General features: G+C 44.7%; 1 pseudogene; it reads left to right on the forward strand.

Annotated features, from left to right (window-relative positions):
• The first annotated feature begins 2,084 nt into the window (after positions 1 to 2,084).
• Positions 2,085 to 14,192, forward strand: LOC111152435 (annotated as a pseudogene).
• Positions 14,193 to 14,645: the final 453 nt, after the last annotated feature.

A 14,645-nucleotide genomic window follows, 5' to 3' on the forward strand; every position in this document is an offset into this window, starting at 1 on the left:
AGCCTAAGAATGTGGAGTGTCAGGAATGTGCTTCAAGTTTCTGGCAGACATAACTGGGTGAAGCCAGGTGTCCTTTACTGAGATGAGGAAGTGCAGCAAGGGAGGGGCTGGAGTAGAGCCCTAGTGCTCCGTGATTTTCCTTCAGAGGCCATAGAATCCCCATTTCCTGGTGCAGACTGTGACCTGGCAGGGAGGGGCTGAATGGTGCATCCAGGCCATGTGTGATAGTAAAGTATTAAGCAGCCACACAGCACTGTGCATTTACTTCTGTTGGGACAGTTTCCTGAAAAATCCTGATGCCCAATACTAAACTGTCTGTTGCCAGGTTGTGGATTGATGTGGGCTGTCTCCTGGTGAAGAAAGGCAAAACAGCTACACTGGTGGTTCCATGAAGGCTCTTGCACTTGAGATACACCCACAGACATGGTGTCATCTTAGTAGTGAAGAGTTAGGTGACCAGGAGAGTAGTAGTTGTTTAATCGTTGCTAAGTCTGTGTCTCTGTGTGTCCTCCTGCAGAGTGGGTCAGTGTACCTGTACTTGCCCTGTTTCTGTGGCTCTGATCATGCTGTTTCCTTCCTGATAACGAGGGTGCACCGTCCAGAGGGCAGGGCAGAGTCTGCTAGGGTTGCATTTTGTAAGCTCTCACTTTCAGATGGTAGAAGGAGTCAGCGTAGGATTCTTCTGTCTGGGAGTGCTGAGTGTCCCAGATCCCCAGTTCAAGAGAGACCCCTGCAACTTGTGCCAGGTTCTCCTCCTCCACTCACCTGGGAACCACTACCTCTCAGACAAGAGAAGCCAGCATCACCCTTTTTCGACCTGGAAGAAGGATATGAAGCTCAGAGCAGCAAACTGCTGAGGCAATCTAAGAGCAGATTTGGGGTCAACTGAGATCTTGCACTGTTGAGTTAGAGACGCTTATGAAGTCCCGGGTTTTCAACAAGGTGAGTGGGTTCTGAAGACACTTGTTGGGCAACAAAAGTAAAGCTCAGAGCTGTTGGCTGTGAGGAGGAGGCTGAGATCGTGGTAGGGTTGGGGGTGGTGGTGCTGGATAATAATGGGAGCAGCATTTTATATATTTACTTAATGACATTTCTGTAGCATTTCCAGGACCAGGTACTGTTCTAATGACATGATTTCATAGGATTCATATACATAAATTTAGAAGATTCTGCTTATACCTTGGGGTATACCTTATACTCTTACTATCCCCATTTTGCAGATGAGGAAATAAGGCAGAGCAGATCAATAAACTTGTCAAAGAAAGTCACATAGAAAGTGGATGAGAGTGGAGGAAATGTCAGCAGTCCAGAATCTGTCCTTTCAGGACCATTGGCTGCCTCCCATGTATAAGTTATGTGAAGCCCTTCTTTCTGACTGGGGCTCATTTTACCCTCTGATGCTCCTGCCCTGCTCGGATCTTTTATCCTGAGGCAGAAGCTCCTCAAGGATAGAGAGGATGAGGATTGTAAACCCAACATGGAAAATTGACTGGGCATTGGCTGTGTGAATGGCCAGGTCTTTGTCCTGAGGAGTGAAGGGCCGGGTGGGGGGATGGGACTGAAGTTCAGGTGAACTGAACAAGGAAAGAACCCCAGGACAATGTACGTGTGGTGGGAGCCACAGTGTCCTTGAGGAGGACGAAGTCTGACTCTCATGCTTCTCAGTCATTCCCTGGTCATAATTAGGGAGCAGCAGAAGAACAGCACACAGGAGCTGGTTGTGTTCTTCATGGAGAGGGACGTGAGTCCATGCCCTGTGTCTCTGGGCATTTGTGGTGGCCTGTGACTCATGCAGACATGGAGGAGACCCCTATGCTAAGGCAGGAAGGGTCTGTTCTTGTGGGCAGAGCAGGCTGGGAAAGATTCCAAAGGGCTGGGCAGCCTTTCTTGGCATCAGGTTGTGTTACCGCCCCCCCCACCCCATTAGCATACTGAGCAGTAGGAAAGGCTGTGCTCCTGCAGGGGACTGTTGCCATCCCTGAGCCCTGATGTCTGCTCTGAGGCCCAGAGCTGTGGGCTGGTCCTGCCTCCCCTCTGGAGGTGTTCACCTGCCTCCTGCCCTGTGTTTCCTCAGCTCTGAGGAAATGGAGGATTGCTGCAGGGGCTCTTTGCTCTCCCATCTCCCATCCTTGCTTCTCCTCTTCCAGCTGCCTGCTGGGGGCTCTGTGGGTGAGTGTGTCCTCTCCCCCTCCCTGTGTCTCCCTGGGGTGGGTGAGAGGCCCCAGGAGCTCTGGTAGTGTCTCCATCAGGACAAGTGGCTATTGGTGGAGGCCCTGGCTCTAAAAAGATTCTGGAGATCCTTGAACTGCTGATTGTAATTAAACATTTAAGAAGAGTTCCTAAGCACAAAATAAAGACATGGGATCATGACAGTTGTCTAATGAGGAGTTTATGTCTTATAAAATAAAAAATGTGAATTTCACTATGAAAAGTATGAAAATGAATTTCCCCTCATTTCTTGCTCCCTAGCTCTATTGGTATCTAACCACTTGTTTTGTTATTAATTCATTACACCCACGAATACTGACAGGGTGTCCAGTGTATGTTAGGTGCTGCTCTATGTACAAAGTGATCGAGTATCTGTCTTCAACAGAGCTCATTCTGGCAGGTGACAGGGAGTACTAAATACTGCAACCCAATACAATGTATGACTGTTGGAGGAGTGGAAAGAATGGGACAAGGAAGTAGAGGAGGGTGTGGAAGGGAGAGAAGCAGGAGGGCTATGGGCAGGCTGTAATGCTCCATAAGGTGGCCAATGTAGGTAGTGAGATGGGAGTGAAGCATGGTGGAGGCAGTGTGTCATCCTGTGAGGATCCCTCAGGACTGAGGGATTCTATGATGTGGAGCACCCAGAGCAAAGCTGGAAGTGTGCTTGTGTGTCCAGGGAGCCAAGGAAGTAAGTGTTGGCTGTAGCAGAGTGAGGGAGAGGGAGAGAAGTCAGGGTTGTGGGGTCAGAGGGCAGTGGCAGGTCATCCCTATAAGGCCTATGGGCCATGTAGGGAGTTGTGTAGCCATTGCAGGGCTTTGAACAGAGGAGGGACATGGTTTTGCTTGTGGATTAAAAGAGTCACACACATAGATTTGGGAGAGAGTAGTCACAGGGAGCGAGTCACTCTCATCCCACAGGTGAGACATATAGTGACTCAGCCAAAATTGAGTGGCACAAGGGGTGAGAAGTCACTCTTCTGAGGTCCAGCATGGGTGTTTCTTGCAGAAGTGTTCTGTCGTGACATGTCTGTCAGTTCTCAGAAGACCAAAGACTGTGAGGGGGTGGCGGCAGTGAAGTGAACATTTTATTGTAAGAAGTCGTGATTTTCGTCCTGTAGGTGACAGAGTGGGGGCAGACTTTAACAGAAATACTTGTGGACTCTAGGTTTAGTGCAAATGTAATTAACAGGAATACTAAGATATGGGGACAAATATCTAACTTAGGAGTAGGTGTGGGTAAGTTCCTGAGTTGGCTGAATGAGCAGAGAGGTCCCACCTAGGCCACAGGTGTTTTGTGGTCAGTTTTCAGTCCTGTCCTAAGAGGAGGCAGGTTAGAGCTGTGGATCTGAGTGTGGTCCCTGGAGCATTAGTAACAGAGTCCCCACCACCCCCTTAGAAATACTCATTTTTAGACCCACCCCAAAACTATTGAACCAGGAGCTCTGGGGGTAGAGCCCAGCTGTCTGTGTTTCACCGGACTTTCTGGTGATTCTGATGCCTGTGGAAAGTTAGAACCACTGAGTTAGAGAGTCCTTCATGGAAGGGCCTGGAGTCAGGAGCACAGGCTACTGAGAGAGTCTCTTTGACATCATTGCTGGGTCTCAAGTATGTGGTAAGAGGATCTTGCCCAAGTACAGAGTGGTTAAAGCTGAGTCCTGCGGGTCAAGACCTCCTATCTGACACTTACCCCACTTGTCTGGGCCTCCTGCCTGACAGTGTGTTCCCTTCCCTGTCCTGCATCTCTCCAGCTTTCTCACCCTTATGTCTGTGTCCACAGAGGATTTCATGGTGATTGGCTCCTCAGAACCCATTGCAGCAGTGCTGGGTGGGGACATCATGCTGCCATGTCGTGTTTTCCTGGCCATGAATGTGGAGAACATGGAGCTGTGGTGGTTCCATTCAAATTTCTCAGAAGCAGTGTTTATCTATCAAAACCAGCAGGAACAGAGAGATGCATAGTTGGCTCAGTACATGGGGCGGACCTCACTGGTGAAATAATTTCTCACCTGGGGAGAGGACATCTTGCACATCCACAAGGTTTGGGCTTTCGACAATGGGCTATATAACTGCTTCTTCAGAAAGGGAAGCTTCTGTGAATCTGCCAGTTTGGAACTGAAGGGGGCAAGTGGGTTGTTGATCTATATTTAGGGTACTGTAGTATTGGAGCTGGGAACAAACTTGGGGCCAAGTAAATCAGTCCCTCATTTTACAGCTGAAGGAAAGGAGGTGTCTTCACTTATTCATTAATTCATTGTGCTTATAGAATCCCCATGAAGTGTCAGCTCCCTTTCTGGGTACCTGGGGGCATTACTGAACCAAACCATGATCCTTTCTCTGTAGAGTTCATTTTCTAAAAGCAATAAAAATATAAAGAGTTGGGTTATAGAGGATGTTAGGTCATGGTAAGTAGGCATTTGGAGAAGTGGCTATCTGGGGGTAAGAGTTCCAAGCAGAAGAACTACTCTGTGAAATAACCGAGTTATGCATGTGACAGGTGTGTTGGGCACACAGGGAGGCTACATGGTTAGTCAGAGAGGTGAATAGTGGGGTGGGGAGAGGTGAGAATCCTGGCATAAACAGGTGTTTCTGGACCAGGTGCACAGAAAAGAGATTGATCAGGAAACTTCTGAGTAGCACATACTTGAGAAGGTTCTTGGGATCACCAGTCTCTTCCAAAGGGCCTTTCTGGTTTGTGGTCTGGACTATGAGGGGCACAGAGAGCATGGTGATTGTTGTTATGAAGAGTTAACCATATAGTCCTGGCTGGAGTGTGTGTTTCCAGGGGAGTGCAGGAGTGGAACCTGGGGAGATATGGACAGCTGTTTAGTGGGGGAGAGACATATGTGAGAGTATAGAAGGCTTTTTGTGCTGTGTAATGGAGTTTGAATGTAGAGGTGAGTAAATTTTAAACAGAATGGTGTAGAGTGGGGGTTTTCTTTGACAGTGCGAGGGAGGATAGATGAAAGGTGAGGAGACTGAAGGCATGAACGTAGTTACACAGAGGAAGGTTGACTGTCTGATTTCATGTGGGGGCTCTGGAGTGGGAGATATTTGGCTTCATAGAGGTTTGGAAACTAGACACAAATGAGTCAATAGATTTGGCAATAGGTGAAGGGGGAAGAGGGGACTACAGAGAATCCTAGTGTTGCTCTTTTGCCAACTGTTTAACTACAGTAGAAATACTGATAATTATGTCATTTCACAATTGTCATGATGCTTTGTAACACACAGTACAGAACTCTCAGTGACAGATAGCTATTTATTTAACTTGGGCATTAAGTGAATTTAGCTAGTCTAGGCTGTGTTTGGTTTCTTCTTTTTCTCTTCATTTTTCCAGTTTTATTTTTTTATTTAAATTCAATTAGCCAACATATAGTGCATCATTAATTGCAGATGTAGAGTTCAATGTCATCAGCTGCATATAACACCCAGTGCTCATGAGGTTGGCTGCTCTTTTTTTAGTATGTTATGTTAGTTACCATATAGTACATCATTAGTTTTTTAAAAAAATATTAATATTTTATTTAACCCAATATATATCACAAATGCTAACATTTCCAACATGTAATCATTTTTTTAAATTAAATTTTTTTCAGTGTTCCAATATTCATTGTTTATGCACCACACCCAGTGCTCCACGTGCCCTCCATAATACCCAACTGCAGGGTCACTAACCACCCATCCTCCTCCCCTCCAAAACCCTCAGTTTGTTTCTCAGAGTCTACAGTCTCTCATGGTTAGTCTCCCCCTCTGATTTCCCCCAACTCACTTCTCCTCTCTAACTCCCAATATCCTCTGTGTTATTCCTTATGCCTCACAAGTAAGTGAAACCATATGAAAATTGATTCTCTCTGCTTGACTTATTTCACTCAGCATAATCTCTTCCAGTCCTGTCCATGTTGATACAAAAGTTGGATATTCATCCTTTCTGATGGAGGCATAATACTCCATTGTGTATATGGACCATATCATCTTTATCCACTCATCTGTTGAAGGGCATCTTGGCTCTCTCCACAGTTTGGTGACCATGGCCATTGCTGCTGTAAACATTGGGGTACAGATGGCCCTTCTTTTCACTATATCTGTATCTTTGGGGTAAATACCCAGTAGTGCAATTGCAGGGTCATAGGGTAGCTCTATTTTTAATTTCTTGAGGAATCTCCACCCTGTTTTCCAAAGTGGCTGCACCAACTTGCATTCCCACCAACAGTGTCAGAGGGTTCCCCTTTCTCCACATCCTCTCCAACAGTTTTTGTTTACTGTCTTGTTAATTTTGGCCATTTTAACTGGTGTAAGGTGATATCTCAATATGGTTTTGATTTGAATTTCTCTGATGACTAAAAATGATGAACATTTTTTCATGTGTCTGTTGACACTTGCATGTCTTCTTTGGAGAACTGTCTGTTCATATCTTCTGCCCATTTTTTTAAATCATTTTTTTTTTATTTTCAGCATAACAGTATTCATTGTTTCCGTACCACACCCAGTGCTCCATGCAATCTGTGCCCTGTCCAATACCCACCACCCAGTTCCCCCAACCTCCCACCCCCCAAACTCTTCAAACCCTTCAGGACTGTGGACTCTGAAAAACAAACTTCTGCCCATTTTTTGATGTGATTAACTGTTTTGTGTGTGTTGAGTTTGAGGAGTTATTTATAGATCTTAGATATCAGCCTTTTGTCTGGAGTGTCATTTGAAAATATCTTCTCCCATTCCGTGGGTTGCCTCTTTGTTATGCTGACCATTACCTTTGCTGTGCAGAAGCTTTTGATCTTCATGAAGTCCCAAAAGGTCATTTTTGCTTTTGTTTCCTTTGCCTTTGGAGACATATCTGAAAGAAGTTGCTGTGGCCAATGTTGAAGAGGTTATTGCCTATGTTCTCCTCTAGGATTCTGATGGATTCCTGCTTCATGTTGAGGTCTTTTATCCATTTTGAGTTTATCTTTGTGTGTGTGTAAGAGAATGGTTAAGTTTCATTCTTCTACACATAGCTGTCCAATTTTCCCAGAACCATTTATTGAAGAGACTGTCTTTTTTCCACTGGATATTTTTTTCCTGCTTTGTTGAAGATTATTTGACCATAGAGTTGAGGGTCCATATCTGGGCTCTCTACTCTGTTCCACTGGTTATGTGTCTGTTTTTATGCCAGTACCATGCTTTCTTGGTGACCACAGCTTTGTAGTAAAGCTTGAAATCAGACAATGTGATACCCCCAGTTTTGTTTTTCTTTTTCAACATTTCCTTAGCAATTCAGGGTCTCTTCTGGTTCAATAGAAATTTTGGGATTGTTTGTTCCAGCTCTTTGAAAAATACCGGTGGAATTTTGATCGGGATGGCATTGAAAGTATCGATTGTTCTAGGCAGTATAGACATTTTAACAATGTGTGTTCTTTCAATCCATGAGCATGGAATGCTTTTCCAGTTTTTGTGTCTTCTTCAATTTCTTTCATGAATGTTCTGTAGTTCCTCAAGTACAGATAGTATGTCATTAGTTTTTGATTTAGTGTTCAGTGATTTGTTATTTGTATAGAACACCCAGTGCTTATGACAACACATCCCCTCCTTAATACCCATCACTGGGCTAAACCATCCTCCCACCCTCTCCCCTCTGAAACTCTCAGATTGTTTCCCGGAGTCCATAGTCTCTTATGGTTCATTTCCACCTCCGATTCTCCCCTTTAGTTTTCCCTTCCTTCCCCTAATGTCTTCCATGCTATTCCTTATGTTGCACATATGAGTGAAACCATAATTGTCTTTCTCTGCTTGACTTATTTCACTTAGCATAATCCCTTCCAGTTTCATCCATGTCAGTGCAAATGGTGAGTATTCATCCTTTCGGATGGCTGAGTAATATTCCACTTATATATGAATCACTTCTTCATCCATTCATCTGTTGAAGGCATCTCGGCTCCTTCCACAGTTTGGCTGTTGTGGACATTGCTGCTTTGAATATTGTCTTCTTTTCACTACATCTGTATCTTTGGGGTACATACCCAGTAGTGCAATTTCAGGGTCATAGGGTAGCTCTATTTTTAATTTTTTGAGGAACCTCCACACTATTTTCCCAAGTGGCTTCTCCAACTTGCATTTCCCCCAACAGTGTCAGAGGGTTCCCCTTTCTCCACATCCTCTCCAAGATTTGTTGTTTTGTGCCTTGTTAATCTTTGCCATTCATATTCCCTGAACTCTCAGTGACTGAGTCAAGTCACCTGATGGAGCCTAGAAGCAGTGTGTGAAGGCACTAACAGTATGTGGCCAAGGGTGAGCTGGATGTAAGGACGTCTGAAGGATTGGAATATTTTCATCATTAGGCTATCAAAGATGGGACCAAGTATGAACCTGTTCAGAATTTGAGTTTGAAGTATCTGTGAGGAATTCAGGCAGAGCTAACTCTCAGGGATGTGGATATTAGGGAGGATGCTCAGGAGGTAGTTAGATTTTTTGAAGGTGAAGTGATGTACCAAGTGGCAGTGTGTGTGCAGATAACCTGGAGAGTGTGTGAGGTGAGATGAGCAGAGAAGGATGGAATATGAGAGCAAATTCTTCCTTCTGTCACTCTGGAGAATGCACTTCCCACCCTCATGTGTGGGGAGAAGAGCCCTCCCTTCTTTGACTACCATAGGTCCCCATGCTCTTTCTGTTTGTTTTCTGTGGTAGGACCCCTTCTTTGCTACCTGCCATGGTTACTCCCCAGTGGAGCCCCCAGAATACAATGATGCCCTTGGAGGTGTGAACAGGAAGGCTTTGCTTGCATCCCTGGGCTCTGGGAGACCTCCCTGTACTCTCCAGCTTCTCTCTTGCAGATATGGCCTCTGCCCCTCCTGTGTACCCCACAGGGCCAGAGAAGGACAGGGTCTAAGTGGCGTGTAAGGATCAGGGTGGTTCCCAAAGCCCCAGGTGTAGTAGTGAGAAGTTCCTGACATTCTCTGAGACCCGTGCCCAAAATGCTGAAGGGCTCTTCAGTGTGGAGGCTGCGCTGGTGGTGAGACATAGCTCTTTGGAGAATGTGACCTGCTCCCTTCTTAACCCAATCCTGAGTCAAGAGAAAACAATGGCCATTTTAATCCCAGGTGCGTTCTCTTTCCCTCTCCCTATAGGGCCATAGAGAGGGACTGGGAGTCCCTGGGTGTGTGAGAATGTGGTGGAATGAGCTGTCAGTGCCCTCAAATAGTGATTGTGTTATCTGAGAAGGATTGGCCACTTTACCCTAGAGTTAACCTCACATCCTTGCCTGAAATTATCTCTCCTTTTGGGTTATTTCTGAAAGATCTCTGTGTTCATCATCACCAAGTGTAGTAATGATGTTTTTATAATTATGGAATTTTATAAATGTTATCCCTGTAATTTTTAAAAAGATTTTATTTATTTATTTGACAGACAGAGATCACAAGTAGGCAGAAAGGCAGGCAGAGAGATAGAGGAGGAAGCAGTCTCCCTGCGGAGCAGACAGCCCGATGTGGGGCTCAATCCCAGGACCCTGAGATCATGACCTGAGCCGAAGGCAGAGGCTTAACCCACTGAGCCACCCAGGCGGCCCCCTGTAATTTTTTATACAGTGTATGTCAGCATATGGCAGGAGATCATTTCCTTTCCAGCCTCTCCCCACTCTGCAGTTAGTGTCTCCTATAGCCCAGAGGGCAGGCAAGGGTCAGTAGATGAAGGCTGAGCAGGCTTGTTCTGACTGAGATCTCACCAGGGTGTGTTCCCTTTCAGTCTGGAGGAAGGCACATCTGTATGCAGGTAAGCTACTCAGTTTCCTGTTACCTTATCTCCCCAGGCTCAACTCAGCCACCTTCTATGTCACAGACCCTACACCAGGATGCTCCCCTTGTCACTTTTGTCCTCTTTCTCTTAAGACTGTAAGGAGTGTTGTTGGGAGCACAGATCTGCGTCCATTCTGACCCATTCTCCACTGCAGGTCACTGTTAGGGTTACCAACACCCTCTGAACCCACTGCTCAATTCATATTTTTAATTGGTGCATTGACAACAGAGAGGTCATTTATAAGGAGAGTCTGGAACAGGATAGTGATTTTCTAAATCAGAAACTGTTGTGTGTAGAGGATTTTAGAAATCAAGCTTGCCTGCTTAGGACTCAGGTCTTCCTAGGTGGATTCTTGGTTCTGAATCCATTTCACCCTGAAATTCCTACTTTTTTCTTTGTCTCTGGTTTTGATTTTCCTGTTTCTTGCTAGGCCTCTGGCATGTTGGTCTTTATTTTGCTTCCTCATGCTCTGACTCCCTGTCGGAACTGGGTTTCTTCCTTTAAGCCTCCTTAGGCGTTGAGGAATTAAATACTTTAGAGCAGGTGATCTGAATCTGAGATGCAGAGCCACCAGGATATTTATGGATTCCTGGGGGTGGGGTCTGTGAACCACCTGCAGTTATATACAACATCTTTTGTATATTGTTGTGTAAGAAGAGCAATAACTTATATAAGTTATAATAATATTATATTATTAAATATATATTATGTATTAAATATTTAACATTAGGATATGTGATATATATGTGTTTTTAAAAACAGCTACTGATAATTTTTTCCAACCATTATCTTTCCTTTCAGAAGGATATTGCTCTTACCTGATGGGCTTAACTTGGTTGGGTTTATTTGAGGCAAAGTATGAAGATGCAAAAGGAGAAAACTAGGAGAGTTAAAATTCTTTACTAGGGAAAAGTGGAGTTCAAATCAGGAAAGAAAAAATGTGTTAGGAAAAGAGGAGTTGAGAAGGAAAGTAGAGAGCCTGAGATTCCTTTGGAGAGATTATGGGCAGATAAGAGTGGTAGAAGTGAGACCCTAAATCACAGCTGTAGTGATTTGAATGGAAAGTATACAAGAGAGTGTGCAAGTTATTTGCATGTATGAAAAGTAATATACTCCTGATACCTGTTTGAGAAATTCCTGAGAGGACTTATACTTGTTTTAAGCTCTTTGAAAGTAATCATATAACCAGATTTGCCTCTGATAATGATATCACCTTGATCTTCCAGTGGTGTGCAGACAGGAGAGTGGTCTGGGGATCTTGAAGCAATGAAAAGTTATCCAGAGATTCCTTTAGTACTGGGGTAAGTTAAGAATCTGGGCCCTTTGAAACTGGTAATATGTGCTTTTTCTTTTTGGTTGTTTCTATTTATGATCAAGGATAGAAACTGTGAGAGCAGAGAAGGGGAAGCCAGAGGTGAAGGAAACCAGGGGTCCAGATGCTGTGAGGCTCCTTAGAGAGCCTCGCTGATTCTTGGGATGAATGTGAAAAATGATGATCAAATATCATATTTAGCATTTCCCCTTCTCTGCTGAATTGATGTGCATGATTTAATTAATTAATTAATTAATTAAAAAATATTTTCCTCATGAAGAATACTGATAAAATATTTTTTATTATGTTATGTTAGTCATCATACAGTACATCATTAGTTACGTGTTCCATGATTCGTTATTTGCATTTCACATGCAGTGCTCATCACAACACATCCCCTCCTTAATACCTATCACCAGGCTACCCCATCCTCCCACCCTCACCCTTCTGATATCCTCAGATGGTTTCTTGGAGTCCATAGTCCCTCAAAGTTTGTCTCCCTCTCTTATTCCCTCCCCTCAGTTTTCCATTCCTTCCCATAATGTCTTTCATGCTATTCCTTATGTTGCATATGAGTGAAACCATATGACTTTTGTCTGCTTGACTTATTTCACTTAGCATAATCACCTCCAGTTCCATCAGTTCCATCCAGGCCAATGCAAATGGTGGGTATTCATCCTTTCTGATGGCTGAATAACATTCCATTGTATATATGAACCACATCTTCTTTATATATTCATCTGTTGAGGGACATCTCGGCTCCTTCCACAGGTTGGTTTCCTTTGTTTTCTTTTTTTTTTTTGAATTAAAAAAAAGATTGTAGGGGCCCCTGGGGGGCTCAGTTTCTTAAGCAGCTGCCTTTGGCTCAGGTCATGATCCTAGGGTGCTTGGATCAAGCTCCACAATGGGCTCCCTGCTCAGTGGGTATACTTCTTTTCCCTCTCCTCCCTGCTCTTGCTGTCTCTCATTATCTCTCTCTCTCCCAAATAAATAAAATCTTTAAAAAAATTATTTATTTATTTAGAGCCATTGGAGTGGGTGGAAGGTTGAAAATCTCAAGCAGATTCCATGCTGAATCTGGAGTCTGATGGGGGCTGGATCCAACCACTCTGTGATTATGACCTGAGCAATCAGGAGCCAGATGCTTAACTGACTGTTGCAGGTGCCAGTGTTTTAAAGTATGTGTGTGTGTGTTTAAAATTTTTATTTATTTATTTGATAGAGAGAGAGAGATCACAAGTAGGCAGAGAGGTCAGCAGAAAGAGAGGGGGAAGGAGGCTCCATGTTGAGAAGAAAGCCCGATGTGGGCCTCGATCCCACAACCCTGAGATCATGACCCGAGCCAAAAGCAGAGGCTTTAACCCACTGAGCCACCCAGGCACCCCTAAAGTATGTGTTTTAAAGTATGCATTGAATACTTGTATTTTGATCTCCCCTATTTGTTTCAAGAAAACCTAGCTTCATGATGGATATGTAGCTAAGGATTGAGAAAACATAATTTGAGTGAAATCTGGGCATAGATTCTTCTTTTCAGGTTGTTATACAGCCTCTCAGTGGTGTTAAGCTTTATGGCTTGGCTTTTATGAGAAGGCTGTAGAATGATGGCTGTGTGTGTTTGTGTGTGTGTGTGTGTGTGTGTGTACGTGTGCGCGCGCACGTAAGAAATAAATGCATCAGGGAATGTTTCCAAAGGATATTTCCCTGTAACTCTTGCATCAGTGTATTTCAGAAGACTACATATAGATCCCAATATGTTCAGACTTCTTAAAGCCTTAACAAGAAACATATAGTTCTTTTGTAGATTGGCGGAAGGAGAATTTCCTGCCTTGTGAGTTACTCTGAGTTCTTTCTGGGTCTTCCTACTGCTGCTCCAGGGTGGCTGACCTCTCCTCAGCTTGCTGTGGTGACACAGATGTTGGCCCCATCAGTGGTGGTGGGTTCAGACGGGGTGGTAAAAGTCACATAGGTGGGGTTGGTGGGTGTGGATGGTATCAGATGCTAAAGAGATACCCTTTAGTGTTGGAGTCCAGTCTTGTCCTCAAATGCCTGTGAGATATCAAAATCCTGAATCAGTCTTTAGTTACTTCTCCTGGTTGGTGGGGTATGTGCTTGAGCCGCAAGATTCTCACCTCAGGAGGCTTAACCCTGCCCACATGCATCTAGGTGTCTGGTGATGGGGGTGGTTGATGTGTGTCTTGCTATAGGGCAAGGAGAGACCTCAAATGCTTGGCAATTCTCTCTGCAGTGTCTGTCACTCTGGATCTGGGGTCTACACATCCAAACCTTGCTGTTTCTGATGAAGTCTTGTGTGACCTGGAAGGATACAACTAAGGTCCCAGAAAAAAAAGTGTAGCATCTTAGGTCAGGAGGGCATCAATCAGAGTGCTGTTATTGGGTGGTGGAGTTCAGGAATGGAGACATAAGTGAGTGGGCGCTGGGAGTCTGTAGGAGAGATGTGGAGAGGAAAGGCTGGTACCAGGAATCCCCAGAAAAGGGGATCTGGGTTGTGGGGATGTATGCAAATATACTTTGTTCCCTCCCTGATAATTCAGAACTCCTTGTGCCAATTCCCCACAGGGTAGGGGTTTTCCTGGACCTGAAGAAAGGGGTTGTCTCATTCTACAACATGACTGATGGTTCCCACCTTTTCTCCTTCCCTCTCACTTCCTCCTCTGGGACTCTGTTTCCATACTTCAGGTTGAGGTCAGGAGATGTTTCCCTGACCATCTGCTCTGGGGTGGGTCGGCCTGTGCAGACCCCTGTACCCATTAACAACCCTCCTTGTTCTTCAGAGGAGCCTGTGAGCCTCTCAGGGCAGGGGTTCAGTTCAGACTATGGTGTTGATGGTGCTCTCCCAGCGGCTGAATCTCCATTGCTCCCCTGCCGCCGTGAAGCTATGTCCACATAGGGTCCCAACAGGTTTCCAGATTCCTCATGGTGGCTCTTTCTGGAGCTGCAGAATTCCTGGAGTTAATGGCTCTGAAGTTAGTCCTGGAAGACCTGCTGTCTTGCCCTTCTGTTCTGGGTGTAGACTGCTGGGGTATGGTTATGAGCATAGGTGGTTCATGCCTTATGCTCAGGTATTAGAAGATAAATGTTGACTTTTTCAGGTGTAATGAGGTTGGCGGAATTTTACTATTGGAAGTCATGTTTTTTTTTGATCATGAACATTATTTCATGGAGTCTTTGTATTTTTTTTTAAGATTTTATTTATTTATTTTGACAGACAGAGATCACAAGTAAGCAGAGAGGCAGGCAGAGAGAGAGAGGGAAGCAGGCTCCCTGCTGAGCAGAGAGCCCTATGTGGGACTCGATCCCAGGACCCTGAGATCATGACCTGAGCCGAAGGCAGCGGCTTAAC

Source organism: Enhydra lutris, unplaced genomic scaffold, assembly GCF_002288905.1.
Source record: "Enhydra lutris kenyoni isolate GAN:26980312 unplaced genomic scaffold, ASM228890v2 scaffoldscaffold28, whole genome shotgun sequence".
Lineage (NCBI taxonomy): Eukaryota > Metazoa > Chordata > Mammalia > Carnivora > Mustelidae > Enhydra > Enhydra lutris.